Source organism: Chiloscyllium plagiosum, unplaced genomic scaffold (assembly GCF_037043375.1).
Source record: "Chiloscyllium plagiosum isolate Xiang-an unplaced genomic scaffold, Cpla_swu_hap1 HiC_scaffold_49, whole genome shotgun sequence".
Taxonomy (NCBI): domain Eukaryota; kingdom Metazoa; phylum Chordata; class Chondrichthyes; order Orectolobiformes; family Hemiscylliidae; genus Chiloscyllium; species Chiloscyllium plagiosum.
The window spans coordinates 9,021,234-9,046,959 of NW_028270187.1; the positions used below are offsets into that span (position 1 = coordinate 9,021,234).

Below are 25,726 nucleotides of genomic sequence, written 5' to 3' on the forward strand. Positions count from 1 at the left end.
GTGGGTTGCGCTTCGGCGGGGCGTTATGGACCTGTTGGGCCGAAGGGCCTGTTTCCACACTGTAAGTAATCTCATCTCCTGTCATTCTCGCAACTTCAGAAAATATTGACCTAAACTGCTCAATCTTTCTTCCAAAGATAAATCCTTCGCCTCTGGGAGCACTCTAGCGAACCTCTCTGAACTGCCTCCAATATATCTCCATCTGTCCATTATCAAGTAGTTCGAAACCTCCCAGTCCACTCATTCAGATTATGAAGGTGTATGTATGAATGAACACAATGTTGTTTTACAACCTTGGCAATCCCAGATTGAGAGATCAGTGAATTTAATGGCCAAGCACTCGGAAGCTCATAGAAATGAAGGGTTCTTGGCGTGATTGTCCATAGAGCCCTGAAGGTGACAGGACTGGTTCATCGGGCGGTTAAGAATGAAGAAGGGCCAATTTCCTATATCATATAAGTCACAGATTATAAGAGTGTGGAGGTGACGTTGGAGCTTGACAGAAATTTCAGGAGGCCACAGCTGCAGCACGGTGTGCAGTTCCAGTCTCCACACTTTAGGAAGAAAGTGATTGCACTGGAGGGGGTGCAGATGAGATTCCCCATTATGTTGTCTGGGATGGAGCATTTCAGTAATGTTGGGAGGCTGGATAAGTTTGTCTTGTTTTCTTTCGAGCAGCGAAGGTTATGGGGAACCCGATAGATTTGTATAAGATTATGAGGGGCATGGATGGGGTGATAGGAAGCAGCTGTTCCCCTTCGACGAAGAGTTAATAACAAGGGACAAATAACTCCACAAAGGCCGGTGTCCCTCCATCAATTTCACCCTTTGTTCACTCGTGAAAAATCCTTGACATTCCCTCAGAGTCAGCTCTCAGATCGAGCAAAATCCCTGCTACTCATGTTTGTATCTTTCCGCCAAGGCTTCCTGAGTGGACCAGTTGAACAGCCCCAATCAGGGAACTCTTATTCTGTGAGGTTCACCTTTCTGACCTCTGCCTGCTTCCGAGGACATAGACTGGTGCTTTCTTTTCCCCTGTAGCTCCTCTTGGGGCGTTTTAACAGCAGGTCAAGTTCCTCCAACTTTGTGTTTGATATGGTTTGCTGTGTAATGCACAGTACCTTACATCTTGTGTGCGAAGGATGTTGGAAGAAATTCATTCTCCACTTCAGGCAGAAAGATTTTCGAGGCAGTGATATCTGCTATGTGTATCTTCTATTGGAAAGCATCTTCAATGCTTGATGGAGTGGGAGGGTCCACCTGCTGTCAGGAGAATTATTCTTTGCTTTTGTCTGCCCCAATGTCATTTGCCCATAAACATAACGGATTCTTTCCACATACTGGACCAGTCTTCCTCAGCAGAATGGAGGAAGTCAAGCTTCTCAAACAGTGGCATGATACCAGAAATGTTTACCCCAATTCAACGTCAACGATTATGATTGAATCGCATAAGATTAGATTAGATTATATTAGATTACTTACAGTGTGGAAACAGGCCCTTCGGCCCAACAAGTCCACACCGACCCGCCGAAGCGCAACCCACCCATACCCCTACATTTACCCCTTTAACCTAACACTACAGGCAATTTAGCATGGCCAATTCACCTGACCCGCACATCTTTGGACTGTGGGAGGAAACCGGAGCACATAAGTTGCATGTTTTTTTTTCTGTCATCCCCACGAAATAACTCCACAAAGGCCGGTATCACATTGGCAAGTTCCCTTTTAGTTACGCATGCATTGTACATGTCACTGACCCAGCTAGCATTGAGCCAGCTGCTAGAGCGAGCAGAGCCCCTGACATTCCTGTTTATATCTGTCAGTCACGTCACACTGAGAGCACCAGGTCAAGAGGTCCAATCGGAGAACTCATATTCTATGAGATCCAGCTCCTGACATTATTCCAATGGGGAAAAGAAACTAGACAAAGATAAAAGTGTCATATTCCTTCAATAGAGAGATTGATATGACATTTGCTGCTTAAAATGTTTCACGTCATTTTTCACAAGAGAGTGCACAGTCGTCAAAATTGCACTAGTTCATTAACACTAATTCCTGAGCCTTGCTTTACTGTGCATGACATCCTTTCTTATCTTCAATAGTTCTACCGCACAGAGGCAGGCCCTTTGGAACAAAGTGGTCCATGCCGACCAAAATGTCTGTCCATGCAAACACCTTTTCCATGCTTTTGGCCCAGATTCTTCTAATCTTTTCCTATCCGAGTATTTATCCATTTGCCTTTTAAAGCTTGTCAGTGGACCTGCCTCAATAACTTTCATTAGCAGCTCATTCCATATGCAAATCAAGTACAAGCCTCCGCACAAAATTACTTTCCCCCTCAGCTTCCCTTTTACTCTTTATCTCTAACCTTAAACTGATGGCCTCTCGTCCACGATTCCCCAAGCCTGGGGGAAAAACTGAGTATATTCACTCTATCCATGTCTTTCATGATCTTATACACTCCGAGAAGATTCCCCCCTCAGTCTTCTAAGCTTGAGAGAAAAAAGATGACTTAGCTTGTCCAACTTCTCGTTATAACTCAGACCATTGAGTCCAGGCAATATCCTTGCAAATTTCTTGTGCACTCTTTCCAGTTTAGTAAACCTCTATCTAAAAGAAAAAAGTTGCCCTAAGTCTCTTTTCATTCGTTCCCCTCGAGCCTTAAACTACCAGCAGAAGTGGTTGAAGCAGTTACATTATTAATATGTAAAGAAGCATTTGGACAAATACATGAAGACGAAAAGATTAGAAGAATATGAGTCAAGTGCAGGTGAAATAGGGTGAGCATGGAATGACATTTTGATTGGCATGGACCAGTCTGGGTGAAAGAGCCTGTCTCCGTGCTGTAGGATTCTAAGACTCTAAAAGGGTCTGATTCCATACTGCATGACTCAATAACTCTTTGACTCGATTTTGTCAAGTCTCATAGTGAAGCTATGTCCAGTGAAGATATCGGACTTATTAGTGTTTCTATAACTGACAGCTTCAATATATTTTTATTTAACTCTGGCCTGTAAATATGGTACGGCAACTTTTATGTTTTTTCTTGCAAAATCCAAGTAAGTTGGAATTCAGTTGAAGAAATAACGCATCTGAAAATGGATAGATGGATAAACAGACAAATTGATTTGACATTTGCTGCTTAAAATGTCTCACGACATTTTTCACAAGAGAGTGGAGATCTGTCAAAATTGCACTATTTCATTAACACTAATTCCTGAGCCTTAATTTAATGTGTATGACCTCCTTTCTTATCTTCATACAACTACACATTGGAGAATAAAAGTTCAATTATTAATTGCACGGATTATGTTGCCAAACATAATGTTAAGAATGGAGATACCTCCAGTGAGATTGACGTAAAATTAAGTTCAAACCACAAATGTTAAATTTTACGCCCTTGTGTAAAACAATGCATTAATTCGATAACAATGAATTCAGTAGAGCAACACTGTTGAATTACCAATCGACCAATGCAGTGAAGGTTATGCCATCTGACACTGCTTCCTATTGAATTTGTGTAAGAATCCAAATACATGATAAATCATTTTCTGAGTTATTTACAATGCTGTTTTGGTGGAATGGAAGAATCCAACTAATGTTTCACTTCATGCCCCGTGTCAAGAAGACAGACAGGTGTGGATGCTTCCCAGAAAAGAAACAGTCTTGCAGCTGGCAGCTTCTCCAATCGCCTCTCCTATACAGAGTGTGTAAATCATATGACGAAGTTTGCACACAATTTCTTCGTTTGGACACTGGCCTCTTTTTAAAGTTTTAATCTCGCACCCACACAGCAGAGTTTCTTTCTCACAAGATACATCAAGGCAGTGTTGCAATTGCAACAAATTAAGAGAAAATGTACAAGGAAATAAAACCGTATTTGTATTCCAGATGGGTACATATCAGTGCTCCTTGGAATTGTATCTCACTCCGCAGTGTGCAATAGGCAGAACTTTGTTTTAAGAAGTGTGAGGACACTGTGCAACATTCATCATGTGTCACCCTTGACAGAAGGAATGTTTCATTGGAGGCAACATCTCAACACCTATGGGATACCTACAATTAAGTGATGATCCTATTGCAATTGCCTGTTGCTTACAGCTGAGAGGGAGAAAAATGCCCCGGCACAAGCTCCAATCTTTGAGGTCGTATTTAGCACTGAGAAAAAAACAAATTAGCTTTGACTGACAGTGGGAATTAGTACACACACACACACACACACACACACACACACACACACACACACACACACACACACACACACACACACACACACACAATGGTTACTGTCACCCTCCCCAACCTCACCACTTCCAGTGTAACGATTGTAGAATTATAGATCGTAACCTCACTGCAGTATCATGCAGCACAGAAGAGTTATTTGGAGCCTAATGCAGTTTTATTTAAATCAATACAGTCAAAGAGGGAGTGATTTCCTCAATTCTGCACCTGGCACCATGTTTGATTTTCGTTTCTTTCTCGAATTTATCACATCCAGCATGTAAACTGACCATGTAGCCCAACTCGTCCATGCCGACCATATATCCTTACTTAGTCTGGTCCCTTTGCCAGCACTTGGCCCATATCTCTCTAAACCCTCCCTATTCATACACCCATCCAGATGTTTTTTAAATGCTGTAATTGTACCAGCCTCCACCATTTGCTCTGGCAGATCATTCCATATATGCACGACCCTCTTTATGAAAATGCTGTCCCTTAGATCCCTTTTAAATCTTTCCCCTGTCAACCTAAATCTATGCCCTCGAGTTCTGGACTCCCCCACCCCTGGGAAAAGACCTTATCTACTTATACTATCCATGCCCCTCATGATTCTACTAACATCCATAAGATCACCCCTCAGCCTCCAATGTTCCAGGGCAAACAGTCCCAGCCTATTCAAACTCTGGCAACATGCTTGTAAATCTTTTCTGAACCCTTACAAGTTTCACAAAATCCTTCTGATAGGAGGGAGACAAGAATTGCACGCAATGTTCCAAAAGTGACCTAATTGATATCCTGTACAGCCGCAACATGGCTTTCGAACTCCTATACTCAATGCTCCACCACTAAAGAAAAGCACACTAAATCCCTTATTCACCATTCTATCTGTGACTCCACTTTCAAGGATCTATGAACCAATGTCTCTTTGTTCAGCAGCACGCCCTAGGAACTTATCAATAAGTGCATGAATCCTGCTCTTATTTGCCTTTCCAAAATGCAGCATTCCACATTTATCTAAATTAATCTCCATCTGCCACTCCTTAGTCCATTGGCCCATCTGGCCAAGATTTAATTGTACTCTGAGGTAATCTTCTTCGTTTTCCATTACACCTTCAATTTTGGTGTCATCTGCAAACTTTCCATCTATGCCTCCTAAAATCTGTGTCAAGTACGTGCTGACAGATCGCATTTAAAGTCTGGGTAAATTTTGACAGCAAAAGCAGGTGTGCAATCTGGCAGCAAAAATAGGAAAACAGATTATTATCTGATTGGCTGTGATCAGAGAATGGAATGTTAAAACAGGCTTGTACACAAGTTACTGAAAGTGTGCATTGCAGGTGCAACACATAAGAAAGAAAACAAACTGTATCCTTGCCTTCACAACAAGGATGTCTTGCTTCATTGGGCACCCATGAATATTATGCATAGCTTTGACATCCATCTGAACAAGGATGTTGTTACGACAGAGGGAGTGTACTAAAAAGTTCACAGACTAATTCCTGGAGTGCCTGGACTTACAGATGAGGAAAGATTGAGTAAGTATGGATTACATTCACGGGAGCAAAGAAGAACGAGGGAGAGTGCGGCTTCTCATAGAAATCTTTAAAATTCTAAGAGAGGTCAATAGGTTGGATGCAGGAAAGACATTCTCGATGACCGAGGGAGTGATTATACTTTTGGAATTTAGAGGAGGAGAAATGTCTTCGCACAGAGAGTGTTGACCTTGTCGCATTCACTACTTCAGAAAGTAGCTGAGGGCAAAGCATTGTGTGTTTTGAAGAAGGAGGTTAATGTAACTGTTGTGTCTAAAGGTACCATGGTATATCACGGATGGGTTTGAGGGGATTGGGAGTGGGATTGGCGGCAGCGTGTTGAAGTCAATGACAGCCTTGATCTTGCTGAATGGTGGATCAGGCTTAAAGGGACATATTACCTCCTCCAGCTCTTACTTTCCAAGTTCCTGTGATTTTTCTCAGTAGAAATAATCCAGGAATTAACTCCTCCAATTTCATTTAGCGAAAATGTTTCAAAGTGTTTCAGAGCAAATTTCACTCATCCTCAAAGATAATCCTCATGAAGAACAAAATTTATCCTGAAAGAGAGGAGTTGCTTGATTGCTCAGCAAGTAGATTATGGTTTGCAGAGTTGTTGCAATTCAGAATGCAGCCACTAATTCTGAATGAATTCAAATGGCAGATATTGTTTCAGTTTTACACAGCACGAATGGCTCAGGGTATTGTCTTGGTAAAGCTCTGTGGCACAATCTCATGATTAAGCAGTGCTAAGTTAAGACTGATATGGGAAGGAATTTCTTCTCTTAGAGAGTTGTGAGTCTTTGGAACTTCCTGCCACAGATAACTGTGAGAGCAGAATTCTTGTGTATATTGAAATTTAGGACAGATAGATGGTTAATCAGTCATGGAATCAAGGGAAAGACTAGGAAAATGTATGTGTGAAATGATGGATCAGCTATGATCCTCATGAATGCTTGAATAAGTTCGAGGAGCCAAATCATCCATTTCTGTTCCCATGTCCTAAAGGCTTCTAACTACCTAGTCATTTTGTTCAGTTGACAGATTGAGTGAACCAGTTTATGGTAAGTTCACAACGAATGCCACATTTTGACAAGCTGTGTCTGAAGTTATTTAGATTAGATTAGATTAGATTAGATTAGATTAGATTAGATTAGATTAGATTAGATTAGATTAGATTAGATTAGATTAGATTACAGTGTGGAAACAGGCCCTTCGGCCCAAAAAGTCCACAAGAACCCGCCGAAGCGCAACCCACCCATACCCCTACATATACCCCTTACCTAACACTAAGGGCAATTTAGTATGGCCAATTCACCTGACCCTGCACATCTTTGGACTGTGGGAGGAAACCGGAGCACCCGGAGGAAACCCACGCAGACACGGGGAGAACGTGCAAACTCCACACAGTCAGTCGCCTGAGGCGGGAATTGAATCCGGGTCTCTGGCGCTGTGAGGCAGCAGTGCCACCGTGCCGCCCACACGGTGAATTAGCAAAAGGATTAATAGTATTTAAATCCTTGCTGGTGTTTGAGTACATGGAAATTTATTAGAAATTAATTACCAGCATCCATTTTAAAACGATATCATTTCGTTTATGCACCACATATGAAAGTGTGTCACTGGCGAAGCCATAATTTCCATCTAACCCCTAAACGTGCAGTTGAGTGTGAAATTTAAAGAAATGCTCTATGACACAATGGTAGCATGCGTGCGTATGAGCTAGAAGGCGTGTGTTCAAGCCCCACCTGCCCCAGATGTGTGCAATCTCTGAGCAAAGTAGAAAATTCATAAAAATTTCAAATCCTCAGGGATAGAGAGATTAGACAAAGTATGGAGAGCAGATTTCCTTACTGAAAGGATGAAACTGAACCAGATGATTTGATTCTGTCCCTCACCAATAAACAGAGGAAAACAACCATTGCATTTTACCATAAATACCTGTATAGAACATAGATCATTACAGAGCAGTAGAGGCCCTTCAGACCTTGATATTGCGCCGACCTGTGAAACCAATCTGAAACCCATCTAACCTATACTATTCCATTCTCGTCCACATGTTATCCAATGACCATTTAAATGTCCTTAAAGTTGGTGAGTCTTCTACTGCTGCAGGCAGTGCGTTCCACGTTCCCACTACTCTCTGAGTAAAGAAAGTACCTCTGACATCTGTCATATATCCATAACCCCTCAAGCTGTGTCCCTGGTGATAGTAACGGAACGTAGGATGAACATTTGCCATCAACCAACACCCTCAGTCTTGTTTCTGCTAGCCAATTTCTAATCCAAACCACTAACTCACCTTCAATCCCATGGCTCCGTATTTTGTGCAATAACCTACTGTGCGGAAGCTTATGAAACGCCTTACTGAAGTCCATATCCAACACATCAACCACAACTGTTTGGTCACCTTCTCAAAGAACTCAGTAAGGTTTGTGCAGTACGACCTACCCTACAGAAAACCTTGTTGACTATCGCTAATTAACTTATTTCTATCTAGATGGTAATAAATCCTACATCTTATAACGCTTTCCAACACTTTACCCACAACCGAGGTGAGGCTCACTAGTCTATAATTACCAAAGTTGTCTCTACTACCCTTATTTAACAAGGAAACATTTTCTGTGCTCCAATCTTCTGGCACTATTCCTGTAGACAATGCCGACACAAAGATCTAAGCAAAAGGCTAGGCAATCTCCTCCCTGGCTTCTCAGAGAATCCTAGGACAAATCCTATCCGACCCAAGGGCTTTCTCTATTTTCACACTTTCCAGAATTGCTAACACCTCTTCCTTGTGAACCTCGATCCCATCTAGTTTAGTAGCTTTTATGTCAGTATTCTCCACAACAACATTTTCTTTTTTTAGTGAGAATGTGACGAAAAATATTCAATTAGCACTTTTCCTATCTCCTCTTACTCCATGCACCACTTCTCACTACGGTACTTGATTGGCGCTAATCTAATTCTTGTCATTTTGTTTATTTCTGATATACCCGTAGAAAGACTTTATCAATGTACTGATATATAATCTTGAGAATTGATCTTGCAGCACTAATCTTTCCAGAATAGACAATCCAATAGCATCCTACTGCGAAATAGGGATGTTGAAGTTCTGAAACAAGAGAAGGAACTGCTGAAGGTACTCAGCAAGTCTGGTTTGCTCGTGGGAGGGGGAGGGGACAAGGGCTGACAAGTAAGTCAGTGACAAAACCGAAACAGCGAGCATATTTGTAATGGACAAAGGCAAAAAAAGTCAGCCTTTGGAAGAGTAAAAGCTGATAGTGTGGGCAATGGGTGACTGAGAATTGGTCAGCTGTGCTGAAGGCATCCGATGTCGTGACAGTTCTGACGTGTGGGGGCCTGGTAAATAACATGAAAGGAAGTGTATCAGCCTCGGAAATTGTAAAACTTGATATTAAGTCCTGAATGTTTCAGGATCTTCAAGCAAAGCATTACGTTTTGGTATGGCAAACAAGTGTAGAACTTACACAATTAATGGTAGTTCATTCCGTTGCTTTGAAAAACAGAGGGACCTTGGAGTACAGGTACATAATTCTTCGAAGCTGGCATCACATATAGACATGCTGATTTAAAAGGCCTTAGCACGCTTGTCATCATTTCTCACCTCTTTGAGTTTAGGAGGTGGAACGTCGTGTTGAGGTTGTACAGAACATTGGTGAGACCTCTTCCAGGGTAGTGTGCCCAATTCTGGATTCCAAGTTACAGGGAGTTTATTATTTGCTGAAGAGGGATTGGAAGAATTATGCGAGGATGCTGCCAGGAATGGAAAGATTGTCCAGTAATTGTTTTTCACTGGAACAAAGGAAGTTGAGAGATGACCTTATAGAGTTTATATAATCATGACGGGTGTTGATAGGATTAATGGTCGGCGTCTTTTCCCTACGATGGGGGACTTCAAGATGAAGGAGCGCATTTTTAATGTGAGAGGAGAAAGATTTATAAAAAATGACAAAGTCTTTACACAAAGAATGGTTCACATGTGAAGTGAACTTGCTGAGGAAGTGCTGGATGCGGGTACAGTTCCAATGTTTGGAAGACGTATCGATGACTAAAACAGGTTTGGAAGGATATGAGCCAGGAGCAGGCAGGTGGGACAAGTTTATATTGGGATTATAATCAGCATGGACTGGTAGGGCCATAGAGTCTGTTTCAATGTATTCTGTCTGTATGACTCCGTGAGCTGCTGTTTTTCCAGCTTGCTATGAGATTCTCTGTAGCACTGCGGCAATCCATTGAGATGTACGTCAGGATGGAACACGGTGGGTGTTTGATGGAAAACGCAACTGGAAGCTTGGGATGAATTTTATTGACAGAATGTATGTATTCCACAAAGCAGTCGACCAATCTGTGTTTCGTTTCCTCAGTGTGGAGAAAACTTTAATGTGAGCAGCAAATACAGTATAAGCGAAGTGCAGGTAGATCACTGCTGCACCTGGAAGGTGTGTCTGGATCCATGGATGGTGACGACGCTTATGAATTCGGATTATTCAACCTCTATGTATCCTCTTGTCAATATGAGAGTCAGACTCCTCTCAGAACAAATAATCTCCCCCTGTCTTCAGGTTAGAGGGCAGGAACATTAGTGAGTGTGGGTGTTTCTGAGAGGGGAGAAGGGAATAGGTCAGTCTAATGGAGCATGCATGATTGTGAAACAATCAATTGTGGGAACGCAATGGATTCTACCACTTCCACCCTGGGTCTGATAAACCCTAATCCCACTTTGCCCACTCAATCTCCAGAGCATATGCGATCCCAAGCAGTCGAATCCCACCCTCCCTCTCAGTCCTTATAACCTTTAATTTTCAAACATGCAATTCCACGCTTACCACGGCTTAATAACTTCCTAAATTCTCGAACCCTTCAATACCTCGCCCAAATAAATTCCATTCTCCTGTTAACTTTCCATACAATTAAATACAACATCTAGGCTAATGCAAATATCTGATCCATATTCACAACTTCCATTCACAACCAAAACTATTTGATGCCTCTCTACACTCAGTTAGAGTCATAGAGTCATAGAGATGTGCAGCATTGAAACAGACCTTAGGATCCAACCCGTCCATGCCGACCAGATGTCCCAACCCAATCTAGTCCCACTGCCAGCACACTGCCCATATCCTTCCAACTCCTTCCTATTCATATACCCATCCAAATGACTTTTAAATGTTGCAATTGTACCAGCCTCCACCACTTCATCTGGCAGCTCATTCCATACATGTACCACCCTCTGCGTGAAAACGTTGTCCCTTAGGTCTCTTTTATATCTTTCCCCTCTCACCTTAAACCTATGCCCTCTAGTTCTGGACTCCCTCACCCCAGGGAAAATACTTTGCCTATTTATCCTATCCATGTCCTTCATGATTTTATAAACCTCTATAAGGTTACCACTCAGCCTCCGATGCTCCAGGGAAAACAGACCCAGCCTGTTCGGCCTCTTCCTATAGCTCAAATCTCCAACCCTGGCAACATCCTTGTAAATATTTTCTTAACTCTTTCAAGTTTCACAACATCTTTCCGATATGAAGGAGACCAGAACTGCATGCACTATTCCAAAAGTGGTCCAACCAATGTCCTGTACAGCCGCAACATGTCCTCCCAACTCCTGTACTCAATGCTCTGACCAATAAAGGAAAGCGTACCAAACGCCTTCTTCACTATCCTATCTACCTGCGAATCCACATTCAAGGAGCTATGAACCTGCACTCCAAGGTCTCTTTGTTCAGCAACACTCCTAAGGACCTTACCATTAAGTGTACAAGTCCTGCTAAGATTTGCTTTCGCAAAAAGCAACACCTCACATTTATCTGAATTAAACTCCATCTGCCACTTCTCAGCCCATTGGCCCATCTGGCCAAGATCCTGTTGTAATCTGAGGTAACCCTCTTCGCTGTCCACTACATCTCCAATTTTGGTGTCATCTGCAAACTTACTAACTGTACCTCTTATGCTCGCATCCAAATCATTTACGTAAATGACAGAACGTAGAAGACCCAGCACCGATTCTTGTGGCACTCTACTGGTCACAGGCCTCCAATCTGAAAAAGAACCCTCCACCTCCACCCTCTGCCTTTTACCTTTGAGCCAGTTCTGTATCCAAATGGCTAGTTCTCTCTGTATCCATGAGATCTAACCTTACTAATCAATCTCCCATGGGGAACCTTATTGAACGCCTTACTGAAGTCCATATAGATAACATCTACTGCTCTGCCATCATCAAACCTCTTTGTTAATTATCCAAAAACTCAATCAAGTTTGTGAGACATGATTTCCCTCGCACAAAGCCATGTTGACTATCCCGAATCAGTCCTTGTCTCTCCAAATGCATGTAGACCCTGTCCCTCAGGATTCCCTCCAACAATTTGCCCACCACCGAGGTCAGGCTCACCAGTCTATAGTTCCCTGGCTTGGCCTTACCGCGTTTCTCAAACAGTGGCACCACGTTTGCCAACTTCCAGTCTTCCGGCACGTCACCTGAGACTATCGATGATACAAATATCTCACCAAGCGGTCCAGCAATCACTTCTCTAGCTTCCCACAGATTTCTCGGCACACCTGATCAGGTCCTGGGGATTTATCCACCTTTAAACGTTTCAAGACATCCAGCACTTCCTCGTCCTTAATGTGGATATTTTGCAAGATGTCACCATCGATTTCCCTACTGCCTATATCTTCCATATCCTTTTCCACAGTAAATAATGATGCAAAATACTCATTTAGTATCTCCCCCATTTTCTGTAGCTCCACACAAAAGCCACCTTGCTGATCTTTGAGAGGCCCTGTTCTCTCCCGAGTTACCCTTTTTTCCTTAATGTATTTGTTAAAATCCTTTGGATTCTCCTTAATTCTATTTGCCAAAGCTATCTCATGTCCCCCTTTTGCCCTCCTGATTTCCATCTTAAGTATACTACTACTTCCTTTATACTCTTCTAAGGATTCACTCTATCTATCCTGTCTATACCTGACATATGCTTCCTTCTTTTTCTTAACCAAACCCTCAATGTCTTTGGTCATACAGCATTCCCTATACCTACCAGCCTTTCCTTTCACCCTGACAGGAATATACTTTTTCTGGATTCTCGTTATCTCATTTCTGAAGGCTTCCTATTTTCCAGCTGTCCCTTTACCTGCGAACATCTGCCTCCAATCAGCTTTCGTAAGTTCTTGCCTAATACCGTCAAAATTTACCTTTCTTCAATTTAGAACTTTAGCTTTTAGATCTGGTCTATCCTTTACCATCACTATTTTAGAACTAATAGAATTATGATCGCTGGACCTAAAGTGCTCCCCCACTGACACCTTAGTCACCTGCCCTGCCTTATTTCCCAAGAGTAGTTCAAGTTTTGCACTTTCTCAAGTAGGTACATCCATATACTGATCAGAAAATTTTCTTGTACGCACTTCACAAATTCCTCTCCATCTAAATTTTTCACATTATGGCAGGCCCAGTCTACGTTTGGAAAGTTGAAATCCCCTACCATAACCACCCTATTATTCTTACGGTTAGCTGAGATCTCCTTGCAAGTTTGTTTCTCAATTTCCCTCTGACTATAGTACAATCTCCATAAGGTGAGCAGCTCTTTCTTATTTCTCAGTTCCACCCAAATAACTTCCCCGGATGCATTTCCGGGAGTGTCCTCCCTCAGCACCGTTGTAATGTTATCTCCTATCAAAAATGCCATTCCCCTTTTCTCTCTTGCCTCCCTTTCTATCTTTCCTGTAACAGTTATATTCTGGAACATTAAGCTGCCAGTCCTGCCCAATCCTGAGCCATGTTTCTATAATTGCTATGATATCCCAGTCCCATGTTCCTAACCGTGCCCTGAGTTCATCTGCTTTCCCTGTTCGACCCCTTGCATTGAAATAAGTGCAGTTTAATTTATTAGTCCTACCTTGTCCCTGCTTTCCCTGACTGTTTGACTCGCTTCTCTTCTTAACTGTACCAGTCTCAGGTTGATCTCTTTCCTCACTATCTCCCTTGATCCCCCTTCCCCCCACCTTATTAGTTTAAATCTTCCCGACCAGTTCTAGCAAATGTCCCTGCCAGTATATTAGTCCCCTTCCAATTTAGGTGTAATCCATCATTATTGTACAGGTCGCTTCTACCCCCCCAAAAAAGATTCCAATGATCCAAAAATGTGAATCCTTCTCCCGTACACCAGCTCTTCAGCCATGCATTCATCTGCTCTATCCTCCTCGTCCTGCCCTCTCTAGCTCATAGCACTGGGAGTAATCCAGATATTACTATCCTTGAGGACCACCTTTTTAAATTTCTGCCGAACGCTCTGTAATCTCCCTACAGAATCTCAACTTCTTCCCTTCGGCTATGGTTGGTTCCAATGTGGACAATGACCTCTTGCTGGACCCTCTCCCCCATGGGAACATTCTGCACCCTCTCTGACACATCCTTGTTCCTGGCACCAAAGAAGCAACACATCGTTCTGCTTTTTCATTGCTGGCCACAGAAACGTCTGTCTGTATCTCGGACTAAAGAATATCCTAACACAATTGACCTCTTGGAAGCTGATGTATCCCCCGTTGCATTAGAGCCAGTCTCAATACCAGAAACTTGACTGTTCGTGTTACTTTCCCCTGAGAATTTATCACCCCCTACATTTTACAAAACAGCATGGATGTTTGAAATGGGTATATCCATAAAAGACTCCTGTCCTAGGTGCCTACGTCTCTTACTTTTCCTGGAGTTAACCCATCTATGTGACTCTCTCTGAGACTTGCCCCCCTTCCTATAACTGTCATCCATCACATACTGTTGCAAATTCCCCATCGCTTCTAACTGTCTCTCCAATTCCATGGAGTTGAAGATTTTTGCTCAGAGATTCTGAAGGAACAGCAACAAATTTCCAAGTCGGGATGGCGAGCGTTTTGAAGGGAAATTACAGGGGCCAGAGATTCCGACGTATCTGCTGCCCTTGTCCTTCTGGGTAGAAGTGGTTGTGGCTTTGGAGGGTGTTGTCGAAAGAAACCTTGGTGAATTTCTGCAGTGCGTCATTTCGCCGGCAGACAGTCCTGACTCACTGCACCAGTGCGAAGGGACTCTACGTATCTCGGCAGCACAGTGGCTCAGAGGTTGGCACTGCTGTCTCACAGCGTAAGGGAACTTGATTTGTTTCCAACCTTGGGTGACTGTCTGTGTGGAGTTTGCAAATTTTGTCTGTATCTGCGTGGGTTTCGTCAGGGTGCTCCGGTTTCATCCCACTGTTCAAAGATGTGCAGGTTAGATGAACTGGCAATGCTAAGTTGCCCATAGTGTTCAACAGGGATGTGTTGGTTAGGTGCATTAGTCAGGAGTAAATATAGGGTAGGAGTAATGGGTCTGGGTGAGTCACTCTTCAGAGGGTCTGTATGAACTTGTTGTTTCCACACCATTGGGAATGTACGTTTCTATTATTCTAAGATCTCATAGTGTTCGCCCCTCAATCCGCAACCTCCGACAGCGTCGTCCTCCTTGATTTCTGGCCCTTCAACAGTGCAGCTCTCCTTCAGTACTGACATCGAGACAGTGCAGCAACCCCTCAGCCCTGACCCTCCGACAGACCAGCAATCCCTCATTACTGACTGTCCTAGTTCAAACCAATTTCATTCTCTCTTTGTACCTCCCTTCACTATCACTCTCCTTCATTACCGTTCAATCTCACCCACTTTTTAGCCTCTCCACAGGGAATGATGTGTGCCTCTTCCACCTCCTTGTCTCAATCTCGTGGATTACTCACACTGCTTTGAGCAGTAGACAGGATACAATAGCCCCAGGGAGTATTGTCGTTTTCTTTGTCTTACAAACACCATATAAAAGAGATTTTGATCTGAGACAGAGAGTGAGAGAATATCAAGTAGATTGCAGTGGAAGCATTGCTTTGTATGTAACCTGTGCTGCACCTGACCAGCGAGTAATTGATTGGGATAGTATACAGGGACGTTCAGTTTAAAATAGAAGAGGAGCTTTCCCCTGTACTATCTGACGCAGTGCTACCCCTGTTCTGGGAGTGTTTCGGAGGGACAGTATAGGGAGGGATTTTTCAATTTGAAAAGTAGAGGCAGCTTTAACTACAGTTTAAAAGAGTAGAGAAAACTTTACTGCATAGTTGATCTTATTCTGTCCCTTTCCTGGGAGTTTTACCTGGTGACAGTGTCAAGGGAGCCATGCTTTTCATTTAAGAGAGGAAAAGGATCTTGACTTTCAGTTTATAAAAGCACTGCAAACTTTATGTCGAATCCGTGCTATACATGCTCTGTGAGAGTTTGATGGGAACAGTGTCGAGAGAGCTTTAATTTGTTCAAAGGTGTGGTGTACCTGCCCTGCAAATGGTTAATGGAGACAGTGTAAAGAGAGATTTACTTTCCTTTTTCTTTTACATTAAAAGAGTAGAAGAGTGTTTACTCTGTAATTCACTCCATGCTGTACCTGTCTGATGAATAATTGATGCAGAGAATTCAGAGTTACCTTACATTGCATCTATTCCCATTTCATTCTGCATTGGCCATATTAATCTACTAGCTTACTATTGTCCACTCGTCTATGTGCCTGTGCATTGTAGTGTTATGTCCATAATAAGGAGTTGGAATAAATGCTCGTTGGATCCTTCAATGCAACTTTATCCACATCCAGTTGGATATTTAAGGCGTGTTAAATACCAATCAGGTGAACACCCTATTAGAGGCAAAGTCACTCCTCAGGTGGGGGACATCATTTTCAACCACCAAGTGTGCCTCAGTATCAGCGTGACTAACAGAGCTGGTCGGTCCTTCAATGACATTGGTGCGAGAATGCGTCTGCAGCAAGTGATGAAAGAGGAACCAGCAACAGGGCGAAACATACTTCACTTTATGCTCACCCTACTGCCGGGTGCTGATGCATCTGTTTGTGACTGTAACAGTAAGAGGGCCCAATGCACAGTCCGGTGGAGACAACGTTCCACCTTAGCTTTGAGAATAATCTCCATCATGTGGTGTGGCACTATCACTATAGTAAATGGGACAATCTTCAAACAAACCTCACAATTTAAAATTGAACTTTCCTGAGGCGCTATCGGCCATATACAGCAAAACTGTACTCCAGCATGACCCAGCATATCCACCATTCAAGTATTACCATCAAGCCAGGGAATCAATCCTGGTTCAAAGGATTATGTAGGAGGACAAGTCAGGAGCAGCAGCAAGAATATCTAAAGATGAAGTGCCAAACTAGTGAAGATAGAAAACAAGACTGCTTTTCAAACACCAGCAAATGATGGGTTGAGTTATGTGATCGCACAATTAACAGATTATATCTAAGCACTGCAGTTCTTTCACATCCAGTTGTGAATGGTGCTGGATAATCAAACAACACATTGGAGGAAAAGGCTGCAGAAATATCTCCATATTCAATTATGCATGACCCCAACACATCATGGCAAAAGATAAGGCTGAAGCATCTTCATCAATCTCCAGCCAGAAGTGACAAATGGTTGATCTATGTTGCCCTTCTCCCGTGGTCCTCAGAATCACATATACCAGTTTTCAACCAAGTCAATTCAATTACTGAAGACCTGTGCTCCACAACTTGAAGCATCACGAGCCAAACTGTTCTAGAACGACACTGACATCTACCCGACAGCGTGGAATTGTTCTGCACACAAAACGCAGATTATAGGCCAATTACATGCTTCAAGTTATGGGCGGCACGGTGGCACAGTGGTTAGCACTGCTGCCTCACAGCGCCTGAGACCCGGGTTCAATTCCCGCCTCAGGCGACTGACTGTGTGGAGTTTGCACATTCTCCCCGTGCCTGCGTGGGTTTCCTCCGGGTGCTCCGGTTTCCTCCCACAGTCCAAAGATGTGCAGGTCAGGTGAATTGGCCATGCCAAATTGCCCGCAGTGTTTGGTAAGGGGTAAATGTATGGGTGGGTTGCGCTTCGGCGGGTCGGTGTGGACATGTTGGGCCGAAGGGCCTGTTTCCACACTGTAATGTAATCTAATCTAATCTACATCCCCGTCAGTCTTGGCTCGATCACCACTAAAGTGACCGAATCGACACGGACATTTACTATAAACCGACCGACTCCCACAGCTACCTAGACTACACCTCCTCCCACCCTGCCCCCTGTAAAAACGCCATCCCATATTCCCAATTCCTTCGTCTCCGCCGCATCTGCTCCCAGGAGGACCAGTTCCAAAACCGTTCAACCCAGATGGCCTCCTTCTTCAAGGACCGCAATTTCCCGCCAGACGTAGTCGACGATGCCCTCCACCGCATCTCTTCCACGTCCCGCTCCTCCGCCCTTGAGCCCCGCCCCTCCAACCGCCACCAGGACAGAACCCCACTGGTCCTCATCTACCACCCCACCAACCTCCATGTACAACGTATCATCCGCCGCCATTTCCGTCACCTCCAAACGGACCCCACCACCAGTGATATATTTCCCTCCCCTCCCTTATCAGCGTTTCAAAAAGACCACGCCCTGCGTGACTCTCTCGTCAGGTCCACACCCCCCACCAACCTCCACTCCCGGCATCTTCCCCTGCAACCGCAAGAAATGCAAAACTTGCGCCCACACTTCCCCCCATACTTCCCTCCAAGGGTCACTTCCATATCCGCCACAAATTCCCCTGCACCTCCACACACATCATCTATTGCATCCTCTGCACCCGATGTGGCCTTCTCTATATTGGGGAGACAGGCCGCCTATTTGCGGAACGTTTCAGAGAACACCTCTGGGACACCCGGACCAACCAACCCAACCACCCCGTAGCCCAACACTTTAACTCCCCTTCCCATTCCACCAAGGACATGCAGGTCCTTGGACTCCTCCATGGCCAGACCATGGCAACACGACGGTTGGAGGAAGAGCGCCTCATCTTCTGCCTGGGAACCCTCCAACCACAAGGGATGAACTCGGATTTCTCCAGTTTCCTCATTTCCCCTCCCCCCACCTTGTCTCAGTCAAATCCCTCGAACTCAGCACCGCCTTCGTAACCTGCAATCATCTTCCTGACCTCTCTGCCCCCACCCCACTCCGGCCTATCACGCTCACCTTGACCTCCCTCCACCTATCGCATTTCCAAAGCCCCTCCCCCAAGTCCCTCCTCCCTACCTTTTATCTTAGCTGCTGGACACACTTTCCTCATTCCTGAAGAAGGGCTTATGCCCGAAACGTCGATTCTCCTGTTCCTTGGATGCTGCCTGACCTGCTGCGCTTTTCCAGCAACACATTTTCAGCTCTGATCTCCAGCATCTGCAGTCCTCACTTTCTCACTAAAGTAATGGAAGTTGTCATCAACGGTGTTATCAAGCAGTACCTTCTCAGCAAGAATCAGCTTAGTGACATCCAGTTTGGGTTCTGCCAGAGCTACTCAATTGCTGACCTTATTAATTGAGCATCAGCAAAAGAGCTGAATTCCAGAGGTGACGTGAGAATGACAGACTTTGACATCACGGCCGCATTTCACTGAGTGTGGCATGAAAGACCTCTAGCAAACCTGGAATCAATCAGTGTCAGGGGACAAACTGTCTATTGGATACCATCCTAACTGGTACGTGGGTAGTTGAATGTGCTGTTTGGAGGGCAGTCATCTCAGCTCCAGGACATGTCGACAGGAGTTCCACTGGGCAGTGCTCTCGGCCCAACCATCTTCAGCTGTTTCATAATTGCGATTCCCTCCATTTTAAAATCAGAAGTCAGGTGCATTAGTCAGGGTAAATGTAGAATAATGAGCAATGTGTTTGTGTCGGTCCTCTTCAGACGGTCGTTGTGGACTTGTGAGGGGGAAAGACCTGTTTCCACACAGTAGTGAATCTACAATTCTCTGACAGTATGAAGTGGAATGCTTGCTGATAATTGCACAATATTCAACAACAATCATAACTCTTCAGACACTGAAGCAATCCATGTCCAAGTGCAACAAGACCTAAACATTTTCAGGCTTACGCTGAAAAGTGACAAGTAACATCTGTACCACACAAACGGCAGACAATGATAGTCTCGAATAAGATACAATCTAACATGCAAGGGTGTTACCATCACTGAATCTCCATTATTACAATCCTGAGGATAACCATTGACCAGAAATTGAATTGAACCAGCATTAAATATGTTGTGGCTGCAAGTGCAGGCTATGAATATTGCAGTGTGCAATTCATTTCCTGACTCTCCAAAGTCTATCCATTTACAAGGCATAAGACGGGTGTATGGTGGAATGCTCCCCACTTGCCTGGATGGGTGGAACTCCAACAACATTCAAGAAGCTTAACACCGTCATGGGCAAAGCAGCCTACCTGTTTGGCATGACATTCACAAATATATTCTCTCTTCCACCAACGCTCAATACCAGCGCTGTCAACTATTTACGAGATGCTCTGCAGAAACTCATATGCAGCACTTTCCAAAACCACAACTATTTACATTTAAAAGGAGATGGGCAGCATGGGAACATCATACCAGTAAGTTCCTCTCCAAGTCATTTATCATCTAGCTCCAAAATATATTGCTGTGACTTCAGTGTCACTGTGTAAATCCACTAGAACTCTTTTCCTAAGGTTTCCACACAGCACACAGACTGCAGTGGTTCAAGAAGGCAGCTCCCCATCATTTTCGGATGGAGCAATGAGGGAAGGGAATTAAATGCTGTCCAAGACTACATCTCATGATGTATTTCTTTACAAGTTTTTAAATCCCTCAATGAGATCCAGGCTATAACTCACTCTGTATATCCATTATTCTATAGGCTATCCAACCAGAACGTCTCTGTTTGATTCCAGTATGAACTGAACTGCTTAGCTGCATTCCTGATGAAGAGCTTTTGCCCGAAACGTCGATTTTACTGCTCCTCGGATGCTGCCTGAACTGCTCTGCTTTTCCAGCACCACTCTACTCCCGAATCTGGTTTCCAGGATCTGCAGCCATTGTTTTTTACCCTGCTGACTACAGTCCAGTGATCGCCACCCTGACAGCAGCCTGCCATGTAAGGTGTTGCTCCTCCTAACGTGGAATGGACTCTCTGTCTCCATTGTAAGTAGACACATTATTTTCGTCAGTACAGTATGTACACTCTACTGGAGATGGGGTTGCAGAGCTCTGAGATGCAGAGGCATCTGCGTGCCCCCGTGCATGAAACACTGAAGTATGTGGGTATAGCAAATTATCAGGAAAACTAATAGAATGCGATGGTTTATTGTGAAGGGAATTGAATAAAAGTGTAGAGAGGGCATTGCTGAGACCACGACTGGAGTGTTTTGTGCAGTACCTTACTTACTGGAGGATTTTAATCATTGGAAACAGTTCCAAGAAGCTTACCTAAATCAATACGTGGAAGGAGCAGATCGTTTTATGAGGAAAGGGTAGGCAGACTGGACCTCTATCCTCTGGAGGTCCGAAGAATCAAAGGTGGCATAATTGAAGCATGCAAGACCCTGGGGACATTTGACTAGGCGAATCTTGAAAGGGTGGTCTATTGTTGGAGAATTTAGAACTAGGTTCCAGAGATTAAAAATAAGAGCCTGCTCCTTTATAATGGAGATGGCGAAATGTTTTATTTCTTTCAGACGGTAAAGAGATTTTGAAATTCCCTTATACAATAGACAGTGGATACAACGCCTTTAAGTATTTCGAAGACAAAGGTAGCTATGTTTATGATGACCAAGGAAATGGAAGTTATTAGGGGATATATAGGAATGGAGAGTTGATGTTAAAATCAGATCAGCCATGCTCTTATTGATTGGTGGAGCGGATTGAGCATATTCTTTGAAAGTCCACAAAAGCACAATGCCAGGTCAGAGTCATATCACAATGATCTGATCGTGATAAGTCCGAATGCCTAATACTGCCCAAGGTTCTCCCTGCTGTTTCTTATTGCATAATCTCATCCACTTACTTTACACAGTTTTCATTGTCGTATTATTCACATGGCTATGTTATTGTCAGAATGTCAATACCATCAACACTACCCTATGCCTGGTTACCTTCGTTCCTGAAAAAGTTATTCGATTTTGCTAACCGTTTTCTGAATTCAGAAGGATAGCATTAGGTAAAAGCAAATTACTGCGGATGCTGGAATCTGCAACCAAAGGAGAAAATGCTGGAAAATCTCAGCAGGTCTCGCAGCATCTGTAAGGAGAGAAAAGAACTGACGTTTCGAGTTTTACTGACCCTTTGTGAAAGCTAAAAAAAGGGAGAAATAGGGAGGTATTTATACTAGGCTGAGAGAAGGTGAGGTAAAAATGCTCTTTGGATGCTGCCTGAACTGCTGTGCTCTTCCAGTACCACTAATCCAGAATGAGAGAAGGTGAGGCATGGCTCCAACAGCAAAGCTAGCAATAAAGAGGTGATAATAACAATGCATTATAGGGAGACGAGGAGCTGTGAATGACCAAAGTTGAAGCCAGTGCTATGTGACAAAATATATGGGAGATGGGGGGATGGGTGAAGCCACATATTTTGTCACATAGCGTTGGCTTCAGCCTTTGCCATTCACAGCTAATAATTTCCCTATAATCTCTCTATGCACTGTCATTATCACCTCTTTATTGCTACCTTTGCTTCTGGAGCCATGACGCACCTTCTCTCAGCCTCGTATAAATACCTCCCTATTTCTCCCTTTTTTTTAGCTTTGACAAAGGGTCAGATAGACTCGAAACGTCAGTTCTTTTCTCTCCTTACAGATTCTGTCGAAAGAACATCAACAGAAACAGAGCAGAAATATCCGACCGTTGAGAATAAAACGTAACCATCATATGGGTTCACACACTATCCTCAAGTATTTCATGATTTTGGATTCCAGGTCGAAACATAACACAGACCATTTATCTATTTAAAAATAAATATTAACCCTGTCTAATGAAACCTGACTACTTGACTACAGTGTATTTTCGCTGGACGTGTGGTTTCAGCTCATCTAACTACCAAAAGCAACCATGGATCTGGCTGAGAAGGAAGCTTTAATCCTCGTTAGCTGAAGAAGCTTGCAAGATAGCACCAAATTTCAAAACATGGTGGACAGTGAAGAAGATTATCGAAGACTGCGAGATTTAGACAGAATGGGCCAACGATCTGAGGAGTTTCAGATGGAAGTTCAAACCACATAAATGTGAGGTGGTTAAATGAACCAAAGCAGGACTCTCACAGTTAATGGGGGAGGGGTTAGTTCAGTTGGGGAAACCAGGCCAGCATGGATGAGTTGGACTAAAGCGTCTGTTTCCATGCTCTGTGACTGAGGAATCTGCGGAGGGATCTACGTCCACTAAAACCAATCCCATCTGTTTCCGTGTGACCGTTGTAACCCTATTTCCATCTATTTCCGTTGTTTATCATCCACTTCAACCACAAGTTAGCCCCCAGTGTTCACGTGCCTCCTTCGCAAGAGTACGCTCATGTTAAGAAGGAAAAAAACAGATATTTTTCAGAGCAACGATTAAATGCAGTGAAAAGTGCCTTTTCCCGTGAGTGAAGAAAGAGAAATGTTTCTCAGTGTGTACCACTGGCACCTGTACGTGGAACTGCGGCATTGTCTATTACAGCATGCTTAGAGCACATTAAATCACACTCTTATTGAGGAGTTGCTGTCGATCTGCCTGCTAGTGTTTCTGCTACAATGCTATGCCAAGAGTTCTTCATTTGTCACTGTGTCTGAGAAACACAGAAAATAGGAGTAGGAGTAGGGCATTCGGCCCCACTGGTCCGTTCTGCCCATTCAATAGGATCATCCAGCTCAGTCCCCTGTACCCCGTTTCAGCCTCTAAGAACTCTATCCAACTCCTTCTCGAACAATATTCAAAGTTCTGGCCCCCCACGCTTTCTTTGGCAAAGACTTCAACAGGCTTACTGCTCACGGGGTGAAGATATTCTTATCCTAGTCCTATCCGATCTCCATCAGATTGTAATAATTAGCTTCTGAAATCACCGCCCTCAATCCCCATATATACCCAAAACACCTTCTCTATGTTTATCCCTGTCGTCTGCTCTTGCAAAGTTTATATGTTTCTATGAGAAGGCCCCTCGTTAAAAACAATCTCGTGGATATACTTCCAAACGATTCAGTCTCCCTTCATCCATCAGTCCTGCTATCCCAGGAATCAGCCTGGGAAAGCTTCGTTGCGCTCCCTCCATAGCCAGAACATCCTTCCTCGGTTTAGAAGATCATAACTGAAAAAAGAGTTGCAAACGATAAACAAAATGTATTCCCCAAGATAAAGCAAAAAACTATGGATGCTGAAAGTCTGAAACAAATGCAAAATTTACACGAAAACCTCAGAAGGTCTGGCAGCGTGGTGCTGGGTGGAGTGTGTGATGTGTTGCGCACGCACGCGCCCGTGAGAGAGAGCGAGAACCAGAAAAACAGAGTTGACATTACAGGATATAAACACAATTTACTGGGGAAACTCAACATGTCTGGTAGCTGTTGCGGGGCGAAAGAGATAGAAAAATATAATCAATGTTGCATGTTATAAATAAAGGTTTTTGCTATCTGCACTATCTTTGTCCTTCATAATTTTATAGGTCTCAAATATATCCCTCAATCTGTACTACTCTATGGTTAGCACTGCTGCCTCACATCACTCGGGACCTGGGGTCGATTCCGGACCTGGGTCGATTCCAACCCTGGGTGACTGTCTGCGTGGAGTTTGCACATTCTCCCTGTGCCTGCTTGGTTCCATCCAGGTGTTCTGGTTTTCTCCCACAATCTAAAGAATTGCAGGTCAGGTGAACTATCAATGCTAAATTGCTTGTGGGGTTCACGCATATGTAGATTAGGTGCATTAATCAGGCCTAATCAAGTAGGGGAATATGTCTGGGTAGGTTATTTTTCAGACGTTTGGTGTGGACTTGTTGGGCCAAATACCCTGTTTGGTCACTGTAGGACTACACGATAAATAAGGGGGGAAAAGCCAATAAAGTCATTGGATATGTCTGCACCAGTGTCTAGCAGCAAATTTCAAACTTTCATATTCTAATCGAGCTTGTAACAAAATCCAACATTCAGCTTCTCTCTTACAAACCTTGTTGTGCTTTTCATTTAAAAAGAAAGTGCACCTTCCTAAGTGGACTGTCAGATTTTTCTGTGTGATAACGGTATGATGACAAGACAGAGTTAATGCAGAGACCAAGTCATGTCTTGGACTGCTGTTAAAATCCCTCCATGGCAGATGGTGGAATTTGAATCCAATAATAATCTAGAAATCAGATTTTAATGATGACCATCAAACCACTGTCGATTGTTGGGGAAATACTCACCTGGCTCACTCAATAATGTCGTTAGAAAAGGAAATCTGCCATCCTAACTTGGTTTACGCCGATGCCTCTGCAATGCAATTGATACTTAAAAGCTCTCTGGTCAATAAATGCTGTCACAGGCAGCAATGCCCACATCCTGTGAATGAATAAGAAAAGTCTGCCCCCTCCCCATTCAAATCATATCCTGAGTGTCAATTGGTTCGACCCAATTGAATACGGATATTTCTTCTATAACATGATGGTTGCGTTCTTGAGCAATTCGGAACGATAGAAAAATCACTCCAATGAGACATTGCTTAAAGCGTTGGTGATGCAATCGCACTGCAGCAAGCACACATTTTAAAAATTCACACTTCAGAAATCGTGTACATAATTCATAACTGCTTTACTGAGAATTTGCATTGACAAAATGCACATCATGTCAGAATGACTGGTACTCTATTTTCTCACGTTAAACTCTATTTTTCTTTTGCCAGTTGACTTCATCCATCATTAACACACTGAACCAACATTGTGACCTCGCTACAACCTGCTACCCCAATCAAAGTTTGTTAAAAAAGCAAAGCTTTTCACTACAATGCATTAAGTCCATTTATCCAGTTCATAACATTAATTGTAATCAGTACTGATCCTTGCTGCAGACCACATGTTTACGGTTTCTCACATTGATAATGGTCTAGTTGTATTCATAATCAAGACAGTTAATGGAATGCTGACCTTTATATCGAGAGG

At 43.5% G+C, this 25,726-nt stretch overlaps 1 pseudogene; it reads left to right on the forward strand.

Moving 5' to 3' along the window:
• The window catches only part of LOC148135486 (platelet endothelial cell adhesion molecule-like), a 104,485-nt pseudogene that overhangs the window by 23,562 nt on the left and 55,197 nt on the right, over positions 1-25,726 (forward strand).